Source organism: Bombus vancouverensis, chromosome 7 (assembly GCF_051014615.1).
Source record: "Bombus vancouverensis nearcticus chromosome 7, iyBomVanc1_principal, whole genome shotgun sequence".
Taxonomy (NCBI): Eukaryota; Metazoa; Arthropoda; class Insecta; order Hymenoptera; family Apidae; genus Bombus; species Bombus vancouverensis.
Window position 1 is genome coordinate 10,563,006 of NC_134917.1, and position 14,695 is coordinate 10,577,700.

A 14,695-nucleotide genomic window follows, 5' to 3' on the forward strand; every position below is an offset into this window, starting at 1 on the left:
TATCTCAGCTTTTGTTTCTCGTGTAACAAAGGCTAGTATATGCAGATTAAAGTCAATTATAAAATCTACCTTAGTAATCTACCTTATACCTACCTATCTAACCCAAAGTGATTCTCACATTTAATCCACCCAGCAATAGTAATTAAGAATCCCAAACGATTAAACGAATATTTTCGTTCCACTTCTTATCATTTTTATTAATGTAAACTAATAATAATACTATTAATAAAATAAAACTATTATCTACGCAAAAGTTGATGTGAGACACGAGTGAAAACATCACCGTGTTACAAGTAAGAAAGTTTTCTAACAATACTGAATGGACAAAATACCTGCAAAAATTAACATTGAGAGACTAACGATAAAAGGATTGCACTTCAATCGGGATTGTGGAGCGACTAGGATTAGAAATGATTCGTTTAGAAACATCCGATGTAAGTGTTGTTAGTTAGTAGATTCGAGTTTCCTATGAAACAGCAAATGTACTCAGGATGAAGGCGCCATCCAGAGACAATGCAATGACGCGGCTTAGCCAAGATTTATACAGCTTTACACAGCTTCGTGCATCCGTGACTCTGTTGAAGGAATACGGTGGTATTTGCTCTAACTTAAGCGTCCTAGGAGATGCCAAAGATTACTTACCGGCAACAGACTATATTTTAACTGATCGAATAGACTTTGCCTACTATTGGCTGGAACTGCTTGAAGTCGAATCGATCGATTGAATTTCAGAAGACCATAAATTAAATTCCCGCGAACTATAAGCTTCTTCAGAATTTCATAGCTCTATTTTTTTATCGTAAAAAATCCTTTGAATCTTTCAATAAAATATGGCGCAGAGAATAATTGACTGGATCGTAGATATTATAAATTGTATATCACTATCATTTTGTCTAAAGTATCTTAATGTTTAACACGTGAAACTCAAAGTAATGTTTCCTATAAAAGGAAAGGATTTCACACGTGATAAGAACTTTTTCATTGAGATAAATACGCTAATTTTTTATAATGTTTCATACCTTTTCTATCTCGAATAACATTAACGCTATAATCCAAAGAAGTTCGTCACTCTTTGGAGCCACAGATGGATTAATTGATTTATTCTTTTTCCTAAAATAAAGCGTTGTTCTTCTACGTTTTCAACTTATTTTGTACCATTTTTGACATTTCAAATAAATTTTCCTATGCCATCATATTACACATTAATTAAAATAGCACATTAATTAACCGCTATTTACATTGCGAAGCACGTCCTAATAAAGTGGCCGGTCGAACCTCGCGCGTTCCAAAGTAAATAATGCATCGGTAGGGAATGAAGGCGCACGAACGATAATGGAGAGCGACGTCTGAAGGCTCTGGAAGCTTCCATTCCCCGGGGATTCTTCTTCGAAAGTAAACTCGATTGTCCGTTGGCTGGGGTAACGTGGTATTGCGCGTGAACTAGCTAGCCGCAGCGTGCATATGTATATACTAGAGACGACTCCGTTCTGTCGTTAGAGTTGGGCTAATTTATGCGCGGTAAATCGGTCAGCTTTGGTACGATGAAGTGCTGCACGATATAAGTTACGTGCACATAAAATATCTGTTATGTAAATCGTTCGACCGAAATGTCTAAGGCCCACGCGCGCGATATCTCTGTCTTCTTCGGCGTACCAGTGAAAATTATAGGCCGCAACCACATCGTAGCTCGGAGTATCCAATAGCGAGACATTCCTGCAAAGACTGCCACTAGGCTGGAAGATTTGTAGAAGGTGGCGACGATGTCTTCCTTGGCTGACCTCCACACGAGACAAGTTCACTCCCCGGTCTCGACCAGGGTCGGGTTCGTTCGTGCCGCGTTCATAAATCTTCTAACTTTAAAGCCTGATTTACAGTGAGAACATGAGTCACGACGATACACCAAGTAACACCGTGATACGATTGCCAGGTGAATAAGAAATTGCGATGGTCAACGCTTGCAATTTCCACGGTAACGCGTTCCTTTCATAATAGCGCTTTTATATGTTTTATGATTCAGGAATTAATGTTCTTATTATACAAATATATATGTACATAATATGTATTTTTATTAGATATACAATAATGAAATTATATAATTCTTGAATCACAATATATATACAAGTTAATTACTTTAACGATTAGTTATAAATCACTGATAACTTATTGATATTTATCAATATCTGCGTAATTATATTTGGTCCATGTGTTATATTATATTCTATGCTTTAAAATTATTTATATATCTAAACGTAGTTTCATTTGGCACTAAAATCGTCCTTTCACCTTTCAAAAATTACTGTAACTCTCTAAGATACTGTGTATCGATAAGTTCAAAAGAAGAGGACTGGGGTACAAAGTAACACGTAATAAGTCTATTACTCGGATTCTTATCCGAAATTATTGCAAGAAACATATCAGCGTATTTTCGGTGTAACCTCGTTCTATCGTTAGAAAGAATTTGTCGTGTTCTAGAGAACTTGCGTAATTTGCGTAGAAAGATATTTAACAGCCGTAGTCGTAATATCAGCTTGTTACTCGATATTTCTGTAATGTTTGTGTCTTAGAGTGCCTCGAATTAAAACAGTTCTATTACGATAGTATTAAACGCACTTACGATTAGTGGATTTCGCATAAATGTTAGCTACTCTGAAAGAGAAGCAGAAGAATCTACCGACCGGAAGTATTGATTTATCAAGCAACCGATGTTCACGTAGTGCAACACCTTGTTATGCTATGACATTCTAGTGTTTTTTACTTATTTCACATTTGGTTTTCCTGATAGGCGCACGATCAGCTCGTAATAGAACTTCTTCCTTTTTCGAGCCGTAACATTCTCTAATTCGTTGTCCTCCATTTTCTTTATCGTCTCCATTCTTTTTTGTATTCTTCCCCCAATGCCTCTTTTCTTTTTTTTTTTTTTTTTTTTTGATCGTTTTCTCGATCGTCGGCAACACCAACGGAAGACCTACATTGGAAACCATCAACGAATCCAAGAAGAAGATTGGGTGGAAAGAAAAGTGGTCCATCGTGATGGTCGTGCGGTGAAATTCAGAGTGGAAACTGGTAATATAAAGAGATAGTCGTTCGAGCAGATAGGAATGGGTTTCGGGGGAAAGGAATAAACCTTATACGACTGTCACGATCGATCACGTAGTTCGTTTTCCACGTGCAGACGCTTTCGCCACTTCCATCATCGGAATGTACACTCCATACTCGTTAGTGTTTACAATTTTATAAATTCCTCCGATATCTCGCTGCATTCGAATCTTGGATTATATCTATACACGTAAGAAATAGTCAGAAGACAAAACACGATTAAAAACAAGGTCATATTGGATATATGTTTATATGAACTTTTTCTGTTATTTTTATATCCTTAGTACACCCCTGTTTTACTTTGCTCGTACAAAGAGATAACGTATATTATTCATAACAATATAACGATGCTGGAAAAAAATTGAAGTTATTTTATTCGTATAGTATAGCAAGTATAAAAATCTAGTTTCACGTCTGTATCATAGCCATATTATTGTTCTGGATCTCTTACGGATTTGTAAGAGCGAAATATCAACGGGGAGGTGGGTCTAAAATTGACAGATATTCCCTTGGACGTAGTTAAAGGAATTGTTGCAATTACGTGCTAAAGCTTCACTATTAACGAGTACCCTGATAGCTGGAAATTAGAGCGGATAATGCAATTTAGTCACGTAGGCTGGCAGATATCCATGAAAAATTGTCGATTTCATGGCTAACCTTAGACAGATGTCTATTCCATTTTCCAACAGCATGACGTAAAAAGTGAGAGAATTACGATTTAATAGATCTTGCCCGATTTGTCGATATGAACGAGGGTCGAATTACGTACTACTGTCATTGATATTGCTTAATATCTCTATCATTCGTTTGTTTTCTAACAACAATACTTTTTAACAAAAGATAGATTTGCATTTACAATAATTGAAGCTATAATTAATTGTTTGAACTGGATATATTTAATAGGTTTAGGCCATAACAAATAAAATTTCATCATAATTGTATAATTATAGTTGCTATATTTCTGAAATGCGTGATTTTGTCAAATATATACATAACAAAACACTTTGCTTTAAAATAGCTCAAATATTTAACACGTATTATTCCTTGGAGAAAATAGATTTCAAAATAATTGATAAAATATTTCTGCACGTTTTCTTGACAGTGGTTATTCGTAAAAGTAACGTAGACATTGTAAGCAGGAACAATACGTACACACGTGAATGCACGGACACGCAGCGGATTTTCAAAATCGATTTTCTCGGAAACTAAACTTCGGATGGGAAAATTCTATTCCATACGTTTGATTTATTTTTGTACCAGGTATTATCTTTTTCTCGCTTGTAGTACTTTCACATCCACTGTACTGCCCTATTTTAAAGACAAACAGTGAAAGGACCTCGATTAATGAATATATATCATATCTTTCAGTAAAAATAAACGAGTGAGAAAAAAACTGGTAAGCCAGTTAATTTCGTACTCAGTGTTAGAATTGTGTCAGAAAAGGTCAATTCCAAATAACGTTCGGAATCACCATATTCGTGTACACCATTATACCAAAACACGTTGCAATAGCTTGATTACTAGGAATATATACTCTTTTACATAAAAAAATAAATAAAAAGATATATACAATTGACGACACAATAGACAGAAAACAAACAGAGTATGACTGATTATTGGATGGAATTTATTGGAACGTCGAACGTGTGATAAAATCAATGTTCGCACATTTCAAGCCCGCACCGTATCGGTATGTATGAATGCTTGAAAAATGTTACATTCCGCCTGTTTATACTGCATAATCTTTACGTGACGCGCATACAAATACCAAGCCTCTGACAGAACATTTAAATAAGCGATTGATAGACATTTTCTGGACGAGGCGATGCAGAAACATCTTGCTTGTCATGTGTCATTTACATACATTTCAACATTTCCACATTGTTGCAAATATATAGAACACACATCGAACAAACGATGCAGACATATTCTTCGTTATAATTTAAATTTAACAACATTTGATCTCAGCTATGACAAGAAGTGGGAAATTAACAGTAGAGAAATTTCTTTTATTATAAGTTTGAAAATATATATGTTTTTTATATCATCAATAAAAATATATTTCTTTTAATGGAATCGCAATTATTCAAATACATATGGACGAGAGTGTATTTGTAGCTGGGAGCTCTTTCGATAGAATATTCACGAACGGTTTATATTTCTCTCTTGGTTAGGTATTCTTCTTGTCTCCATTTTTTATAGAATTCTTGAAAACCCGTGGTAATACCTAGACTTGAAACTACGTGGAATTCTTTTCGTTCGATATGCGCCTCCTCCATGTTCAAAGATGTTGAATATTCTGGATTATCGTAAGCTTGCATCTCATGTAGTAATTCCGCAATAAATTGAAATTATTACGATTTTTAGGAAAACGAGAAATCACGGCGTATATCATTATAAAAAGTTCGCTATATTTTTTCAAATCATAAAAACATATCTTGGCAAAGAATGAAGTTACTACTTGATTAATTATGAAACTAGTAGAATAATATCTATAGGAGTTGCAATACGCGATTAAATTCAAATTCTCAAATCGGTATAGCGATGAAAATGAAATAAAATTTGAAGAATTTTTAATTCTACCGTAAAAACAAAACATCTTGATGATACAACGCTATTGGCTATTTTCTACTGCTTAGTTGGTCTTGATGATTGTTCAATTGCACGCCCCAGATTCACTCGCACGATTTTCATATTGCCCCGATGAATTCTCTAAAAGATAGAGTATCTGTTCTGTACTTCCACTTCTCGAACCGTCCAGCATTTGACCAGAATCGAGAATAAGAGGATATACCTACAAAGTGCACAGAACACAAGGTCCTCTATTCCAAGTGATCTCGAAGATCTTCGTTCTAGTGGTACTTTTACGAGCGCTCTGGCCTCGACTTTATCGTTTGGACACATGTGCATTGTACATAAACCGTGTTCAATGAATATAGACAAGGAGCGCGTATTCGAGTTTCTATGGGTCGAAATCTCGTTAGTTCTTGTCCCCGAGCAATTAGTTATTACACGTTTTGCATATTTCCTTGTATATGCACGAAAATTAAACGAATGTTATCTGTAATTACTTATAAATCGTTGACATCATTCTTGGCAAGGTATTCGCTTCAATACGTTTGAAATACATATATTCTGATAATAAAGGAAAGTAATACTTACATCGTACATGTTATTATTCTACTTTGCGTGACAACGTGATTTAGATAGAATAACGTTGCAAATAAAAAATCGAATATATAAGCTGGAATTTTCAACTGTTTGCTATGACTGGGATGATTTTTATCCAGGTGATTATTTTCAAAATGAATCGCAAATTAATTTTGTGAGATTAACTTAAAGGTACAAAGTCAAGAATGTAGTATATAATCGTGAATTATTATGACTACGCTGGTATTGTTAGAAAAACAGCGAATTATAATTTAAAAATTGTATTTTTCACACTCAGAAAACCAACACACCACAAAGTATGTTACTTACATTTACACTCCACGAGCAAACAATTCTTACCACGTTTCCCCGCTTGTCGTCCACAAAGTATGGTAAATTTACAATTATCCTACTTAAAGTAGTATTTCTCGCATGCTAGTTAATCCGAGGATAACTACTCTTATCATCCTAGTTTATGTTTCTCTATTCTTTACAAGTGAAACAAATCACCTCGTTTAAAGCTGACTAATCTAGATTGTTATACAGATTGATTTAGGATAACTTCTACCTTCTCTCACAGACTATATAAACATGTATGTATGTGTTGTATACATACAGATAGAAGATACTTCTAACAAATTAGATTTCATGATAACTAGAGAAACAAAACCCAAACAGAAAATTTGACCCTTCCAATATTTTAATGAGTGTTACACGATACTTTTGATATTTTGTATAATTTTGCGTGTTGTATGCATTCTGTCTATTTTTTTATATTTAATTATTAAATAAATGTGTAAACACGTTCATATCCCGATCATAACAATCCCTTATTTTACTTACTTCGTTATTAACGCTACTCTTATTAACACCATGTTAACAATAGTTACGTTTTCATGCAAAAATAACAGACATGCTTCTCTTTATTGATTTCAGGTTCTAACAAGGCAAAATCAACACAAAGCCAAACTAATTACCCATAACTAACCAGTGTGCCCATTATGACAACTCTGAGGATTCCTCCGCATCGTCTTAAATCGTAAAAGGATTGGGAAAATAGCGTTCTCCGTGAAAAGGGAAACATCGTGAACTATCATCGAAATTAACGCATGTGTACCTAATCCATTAACACATCGTGGGTTCCGGATACCTGATCGACAAAACTAATATCCGAGGGGTTAATTTAAACACTCCATCTCTGAAGAGAGGGAACAACGTGGTTGTACGCGAGAAAGGGTGAGCACGTAACTATGTCGAAAAATTCCATTTTCTCCGTGTCCCAATTTCTCAGGGAGTGATTCTGTTCATAATGAAAATTAAAAGTGGACCGGTTTACCTTTTACCGAGACAGTTACATACGAGCCAGCTGAAATCTCGTACCTATTTCTAAATCAATTTATCCTCTTTTCATTTACGATTAAAGTGTATTTGCTTAACGTACATCGGGCTCTGAAATTTTATTAATTAATACTTGACGAACCACTGCACGGATCGAAATGATAATTAAAATTTAAAGGACTTAAACAAAACTGTACAGAGCTTATGGTAGAAAATATATGAGTTTATTAACTTCATCGAATGCGAACTCGAATGGATCTTTTCGATTTTACTATATTAATTACATGTTCGAACAATGAAATATACAGATATTAAGCTTGATTTCGATTATTCAAGTAATTTCTGACCAAGTGTGCATTCACAGAAATCAAGTTATTCGATTTAAATTCGAATGGTCAAAGATTCGATTTATGTGAAATAATAAGTTCACGCAGACAAAGTATCTCCAAGTTGTTTGACCCCGGGTAACTTGATTAATTAGTTCGTTGTCTAGGTTATTCAGACGATGACTGTTCGAGTACGGAACGCCTCACTGTATTCAATTAATTATACAAATGTGAGAAATAATCTTGTACAATAAAGATTCATAACACAGAACAGTTGTAATTACTATCGTAAGCTAAGTGCATTCACATTAAATTACAATAGCTTGTCGTTGAAAGAAGAGAAGTGCAGCGTTAACGGAGATGCACGTAGGTTATTAGAATCCGATGAAAACAAAAATTGAATAGGAAGAGCTTGTTTTGAAGCAAGCTGATGGAAACTCGATTTGCCCAGCGAACTCGACGGCTGTAGAAAAGATATGCGTAGAAAGAGCCGTTTTAAATCGCAATCCTCGTAAATTCTCTACTATTCCTCACGAATTCCGAGATCGCGAATGTATCCGGCTGGAAAATGCGTTACTGCCAGCTGTAAAGTATGCTGGGAAAGTAAGAAAAATCGCTGACATCGATCGATTTCAAATGCATAGCAGTAGCTAATACCGACATGCCATAGGGAAAGATCAGCTGCAAAGTTCTATTCATACAACATTAAAGTACGATCTAGCAATGGAAGACATGTCACGATATAGAATGAGACGATTCGCGGTAATCTTTGCATTCGTTAGAAATATGTATGCGTAATGCAGCGATTTCTTTAAATCGAATAACTCATTTTTCGTATGAGAGACCGTTTATAATATTTTTAAGTGTTATCGATGTTCTGATAATCGAGATTCCGCTTTACTTTCATTTCCAAGTAGCAAAGTTTCATGTAAATTGGACAATACTCAAAGATAATCGAAGATGGAGAAACAAAGAAAGAACGAGAACAAATTTATTACAGGATTCGAAGAAGCCTGCGAGTACGGCGTCAGGAGATCGCGGGGCCCTCCTCTGAAAAAAGGGGCTCCGCACGAGAAGGGGCACGTAAACGTACCCCTGGACCCGTCGTGGTGTTGTCCGCCGGGGGTGGCGGTGGTGGTGGGGGCGGAGGTGGGTGCAGACGCCGTGACTTGGAACGACGCGGAGGTGGCGGTCGGGGAGCTCCCTGTCTTGCCACCATCAGCTCCTCTGTCGCGGGGAGTGCGGGGGGTTGTGGCTCTGTGGTGGGGCTCCCCTCCTATAAAAAGCGTCAAGGTATCTTCTTCAAACCGAAAAAGATAAATGTTATCTTCACGAATTTTTATTCGAGCAATTATCTACAGTGTGATATTTTCTATATTTTTCTGATTCTTCCAATGAAACGTGAGAATTAATACCGTAATCCGTTTATAACTTGCATAGCTTCAAGTCAGATTTTATTATTTTTTTGATGGAAAATAATTAGTTATCTTTTATTATTTTGTATGTTTAGCATATTGTACCGAAGTATAAGCAAGTTCTTATAATTAAATTCCATTTGCTTATTTGTAAATATAAATATTATTAATTGATATACAAGTATTAGTGATTATATTTGTAGCAACATTGCAAAATAAGTTAAATCGAAATACTAATTATTATATTAAAATTTCATGTGATATGTTGAATGTAATTTCGTAAAATAATTGAAACTTTTAATTGTCAGTTGTACTTGAACTAGAAATAAGGGGAAACGATAGAAAATTTCACGTAAGTAATGAAACTTTTTCTGCAGCAATTAATTAAAAAGATGTTCTAATAGAATCGGGGAAATTACGAAATATTAAAAAAGAATATAATAGAGGATATATAATTATAGAATAATTGAGGAATTTCCTAGGATAGTGTAGATCGGCAAAGTATTTACTGTAAAAGATACAACAGATATATTATTGAAAGGAATAAAAATGTTTTATAGCACTATTGCATCTATTTGATAGATTTAGATACATGTTATTAATATAGGCATTTAAATGACTAGTAGATTATTGTTCTAATAAAAATATCACGATTTGCTTCGAAACATAAAATTTCATTCTCATTTGAAAATTCATCAAAATTCATTTTCAATATTATTCGATAATCAAAAATATCATTTCTCATGATAAAAAGGATAATCGCAGATGCTTTGTCAACTTTGAAAATAATTGAATGCAATGTTATGTAAGAATATACCTTTTACGTATTTTAATACAAATATTTGAGGCCATTATTTAACGGATGTACTTAGACAGACGCAATATTAAATCTTTGGAATATAATTCCTATCGTTTTAATCAAAAACGAGAACATTGGATTTATATACTGATCGAAATACACAAGAGGTGGCTACAAATAACGTTTTATATTTTACTTTATGATCTGTATATTTTATATGCTTTATACATTGATGTTTACGTGCATTACGTGAAATAGCTCTTTTAATAGTTTTGTATTGAATAAATTTGATAGAAAGTCAAAAAACTGTTTCAGAAAATTACATAAACCCATATCATTGTTATGTTTCATATTTTTATTGATACTGTAAATAAAAATTGTCGGTTAAAAAATTGAAGATAGTTATTATAACGTTATCGTATTGATCAGACCATATACATAGTGAATAAGGAAAGACACCTAGTTGACTGTTCTCAATCTTATCTAGCGTGCCAGGTTAAATGTGTTAGACTTGTCTTCGCTTGTAAAGGCTTAGTGCTTTATTCAACCTTTCAGTAAATTTCACCCGTTAGGATCAAACTTTACACAGAAAATTTGCCTTGCATAAAAGCTTCTAGAATACAATATTACTTCCTACACTCATCCGACATAATATTCCAAATTATTATTTTAATAAATATTGATAAAACTAGCAGATTAATTCTATGCTCAGTTACATCTTATGTTCAATATAACCAGTATTACGGAGTATACAAAGCTATTTGAAAGGTATATATACTTAACCTACAGTAAAATTAATAATACAGTAATAATATTATTTTCAAAATATCGATATAAATGTCAGTCTTTGCTTTTATAACGAATATCCACGATCTACTAAGTGAAATACAAAATTATAGGTTTGCATATTGCAGTTTGTTCATATCAAATCATAATTACGCAATGGTTGTTGTGTTTTTCAATAAAATTATCGAAGTATTTATTCTAATAAATTATAAATCATTAATATAATAGCTTATATCAGGTAGTAAATGTAATATCCATCGTATGCAGTGATGTACGTCATTCTCAGATACAGCCTAAACATCTTATTCCACGTCACAGAGTATCTAGGCCATCATGGTCATTCTCTTTGTCCATATTCGACTTATGGCAAACATACCTGATCGTGATTAGTGCATTTACTTGATCAAATTATAGGTAATATTCAGTACCTAAATTAGTGGTAAATTACCACAAACTCTCTTTACTTATTTACTTTACTTACTTATTATATAAATTGATTCTTTTTTTATTTTATTTATTTTAACAGATTTCGAACTAAATAGTTAAGTTATAAATCCATGCAAATTGAGACAATAACATCTCGTATCTCTTTCTTTAAGAAAATAAATAGTTCATTTGCATAAATATAGAAATCACTGTATTTCAATCTGAAACTAATAGCTGATAGTTAGTGATTAATTTAATATCTTGTTTTCAGTGATGGACAATTGATTTCGTTAATTAGTTTAAACACAGTTACGTGGAATAATTGCCTTTCAATTAAGCAATTTAACTAATTAAAGAACTAATTACCATTGCCCTGTACTATTCTAGTAATACCTCGTTTCAAAGTCAGTTAACATTATTACTACTGTGGCACCACCGCTTAATTCCGGAACACAATTACAGCTTATTTAATGTATGAATGTGTTCCATCTACTGTTATCATTCAAGCACATAATTTGTTTCCATAGCTACCGTTTCTAATTATTTAAAGTTTATTACAAATCGGTCGCTTACACAAGTAGGCACGCTTATTATGTTTATTACACGTCACTCTGAGTTATGCAGACAGATGCACACTGGTATGAACATTATGGTCAATTTATGCCAATTTTGGAATGCATTATTTGATAGAAATCTCTCAATGAATCTTCTCAAAGGAATAATGAAATTAGAACGTTAATCGTTGTTCAAGGTAGTTTATCGTCGGATATTATGCATTCAACATAATTAATACAACTTCATTTGAATACGTATTGTTAACAATAATTCGTAATTAAGGAATATGAAATATGTAATTCTCAATTACTAGTAATAATTCATTTACAAACATCCAAAATCTTCATCAAACTTTAGATACAATAGCATTACATTTAACGCCATTTTTATGCAAATTGTAATCAATGTTTTTTAGGAATTCTCTTTTGTATTCTATATAACATATTTTGTTTTTATATTTTATAATTAATTGGCAAGCATCCAAGATGTTCAGTGTGACTTTAATTACAAACTGCACTTCCATATTTTGATAGAAATTGTAATTCATAAATTCAACTTTACGAAATCCACCTTTGTGAATTTCGATCAAGAACGATGCTAAAAGAAGCTAAGCAGAAAATATTTTATCAAACTAAATAAAACCATTACGGCCAGTGGAAACATTTTATATATATATTAACCGCACTTGAAGCCGTAAACAGGAATAGAAAAACGTCCACAGGGCACGAGGCAGATCGATAACTCTCGGATTCGCGTTAATTGAACTTTTTCATTCTCATGAATGTTTTAACGCCTGTTTCATGAAATTCTTCAACTGAAGCTGAATCTCATATTTTTAATGCCGTTCCCATGTTCTCGTTAAAAATTCAGCAAGTTTCATGCGACGCGTACGTGACTTTCGCCTGTGATTTACCCAAAACGTATATATCTTGTCAAGAATGTTGTCGTTTCAATGCGTCTCGCTCTAATCTCTATGTTGCTTTATGTCTAGAGATCTAGAGAGTAGCAGCGTGTTTCTGTACAGAGGTTTTGATAGAAGTTACGTCAGTGTCTCGAAACTACATGATCTCTGGCTTCCTTCCTTGAAACTACCCTTATCCGACTGTTGTTGCGTGTAAGGTAGCAAACAGAAATGTGCTTCGAGTTCAGGCTAAGCGTGATAAATGGAGGGAAATAAGCTAAACAGCCAGGATCAAGAAAACTACCAACCAGAATAATAGCAGGGTACGTTGACTACGCGCAGCAAAAGTACGAACCACACCTTTTTGCCGAACAATGCTTCTAAATACGTGGAAGCTCGAGAAATGTCATTTCTTGTTCTGTCTTGTTACAGTTTGCGAAATATATATAGGTATAACAAGAAAGTTTATTATAACGCTACGAATATAAAGTACAGTATCTTCTTACTATCATTTTATACTAATATTTATATTCGTATCTAATTTAAGCTTTTAAGTATTGGTAACACTGATAAAATTTAGGAAAATGTAACATAGTATTCAATTCTTCGTGTTTACTAATCACATACGAAAAGGAATTCTTCGAAGTATTCTTATCTTCGAGCAAAATACTATGTTACGAAATTATCGATCAAACAATTTGTATAAACATCCACAACCTAATTCCGAGATACTTTATCTACGAAAATCATCCTTTCGCGAATGTAAATAGAAATGTAGTACAGATCATGTACGTATCGAGCGCTGAAACACACTCTGTACATTTTCACAAAAGTTTCACAAAACATACTACCTGCGCAACGTACTACTTTACGCTATGAAATAACGAATTCAAACGAACTTAAATTAATCTTTCGCTGTAAACATGGTCTCTTTGCTTTTGGGTAAATCGTGAGTTTAGTATTATATTGCACATCATTGCGCGTCGTTGCGCATCAAGCCCATGCAAAATATCGGTATTCTTCGAAATCTCGTCACGTTTAAACGTAACTAGCTGTATAATCTCGAAGGTACCGGTACCACCTGGGGTCGAGGTAGCCGGGGCCGTGGCAGAGGTCGCGGGGGCGGCGCGAGCCTTCTTGGTTCAGGCGTCGCCCCCGCGAATTACTCTCCAGGACTGCAGGGCGTAGCGCCTGAGCTACGGGAAGTAGTAAATATTCTTGGCGAGAGGAACCAGGTTGGCACACTCACAGGCGTGGGACCACCTCCGGGAACCTTGGACAACGATGGCCAAGGCGACGAAGAGGAAGGTGCTCCAACGAAAAGACCACCAAGACCTCTCTACAGGAGGTTGATCAATTACGTTCGACAGGCGTGGACCGGCGTGAAATTCGCTTTAGGTATTTGGCTAGCTTATTGTTGAAAGTATTCTTATGTAATGTATCTTTGCATGATAAAAATTCTATAGAAGTATTCGTTTATGTATATGTGTATATATACAGTGTGTCCGGTTTATCTAGAATCATTTAAATGTCTCGAAAAACATGAATGATGAAAAAAGAAATGATGATAAAAATGAAGAAAAAATGTTTCAGATAAAAATTGCGTGACATAGAGGGAGGCACACTATACTCTTGTGTCTTTGATCTTGCGGTGACTTTGAAACCTTCTGCGAGAATGATATAATTTTTAAGCCAACACCTCTATTTTTTATTACGTATCCTTCGAGCTGATATTCAGACGTTTTCAAAACGCTACATACTTGTGACATAGGTAAACCTTCAAAATTTGTCAGAGCAATACAAAATAATACCTAGAAGTGCTGATTGGAATGGACTAACTGTTTTAGAAACGTTAGGAAACTGCAATCTTGTCTTCCGACAATGCCATACCAGTAACAGCATG

The 14,695-nt window shown here is 34.3% G+C and overlaps 1 protein-coding gene and 1 long non-coding RNA gene across 3 annotated transcripts in view; both read left to right on the plus strand.

Annotated features, from left to right (window-relative positions):
- LOC143302938 (uncharacterized) overlaps nt 1-9,039 on the plus strand; it is an 86,137-nt gene extending 77,098 nt beyond the window's left edge. The window contains exons 2-3 of the long non-coding RNA XR_013058815.1: nt 7,183-7,482; nt 8,911-9,039. This is a non-coding gene — a long non-coding RNA (uncharacterized LOC143302938). The remainder of the gene's footprint in view (nt 1-7,182; nt 7,483-8,910) is intronic.
- The window catches only part of LOC117159026 (A-type potassium channel modulatory protein KCNIP1), a 434,143-nt gene that overhangs the window by 379,846 nt on the left and 39,602 nt on the right, over nt 1-14,695 (plus strand). The gene's annotated exons all lie outside the window — the stretch shown is intronic.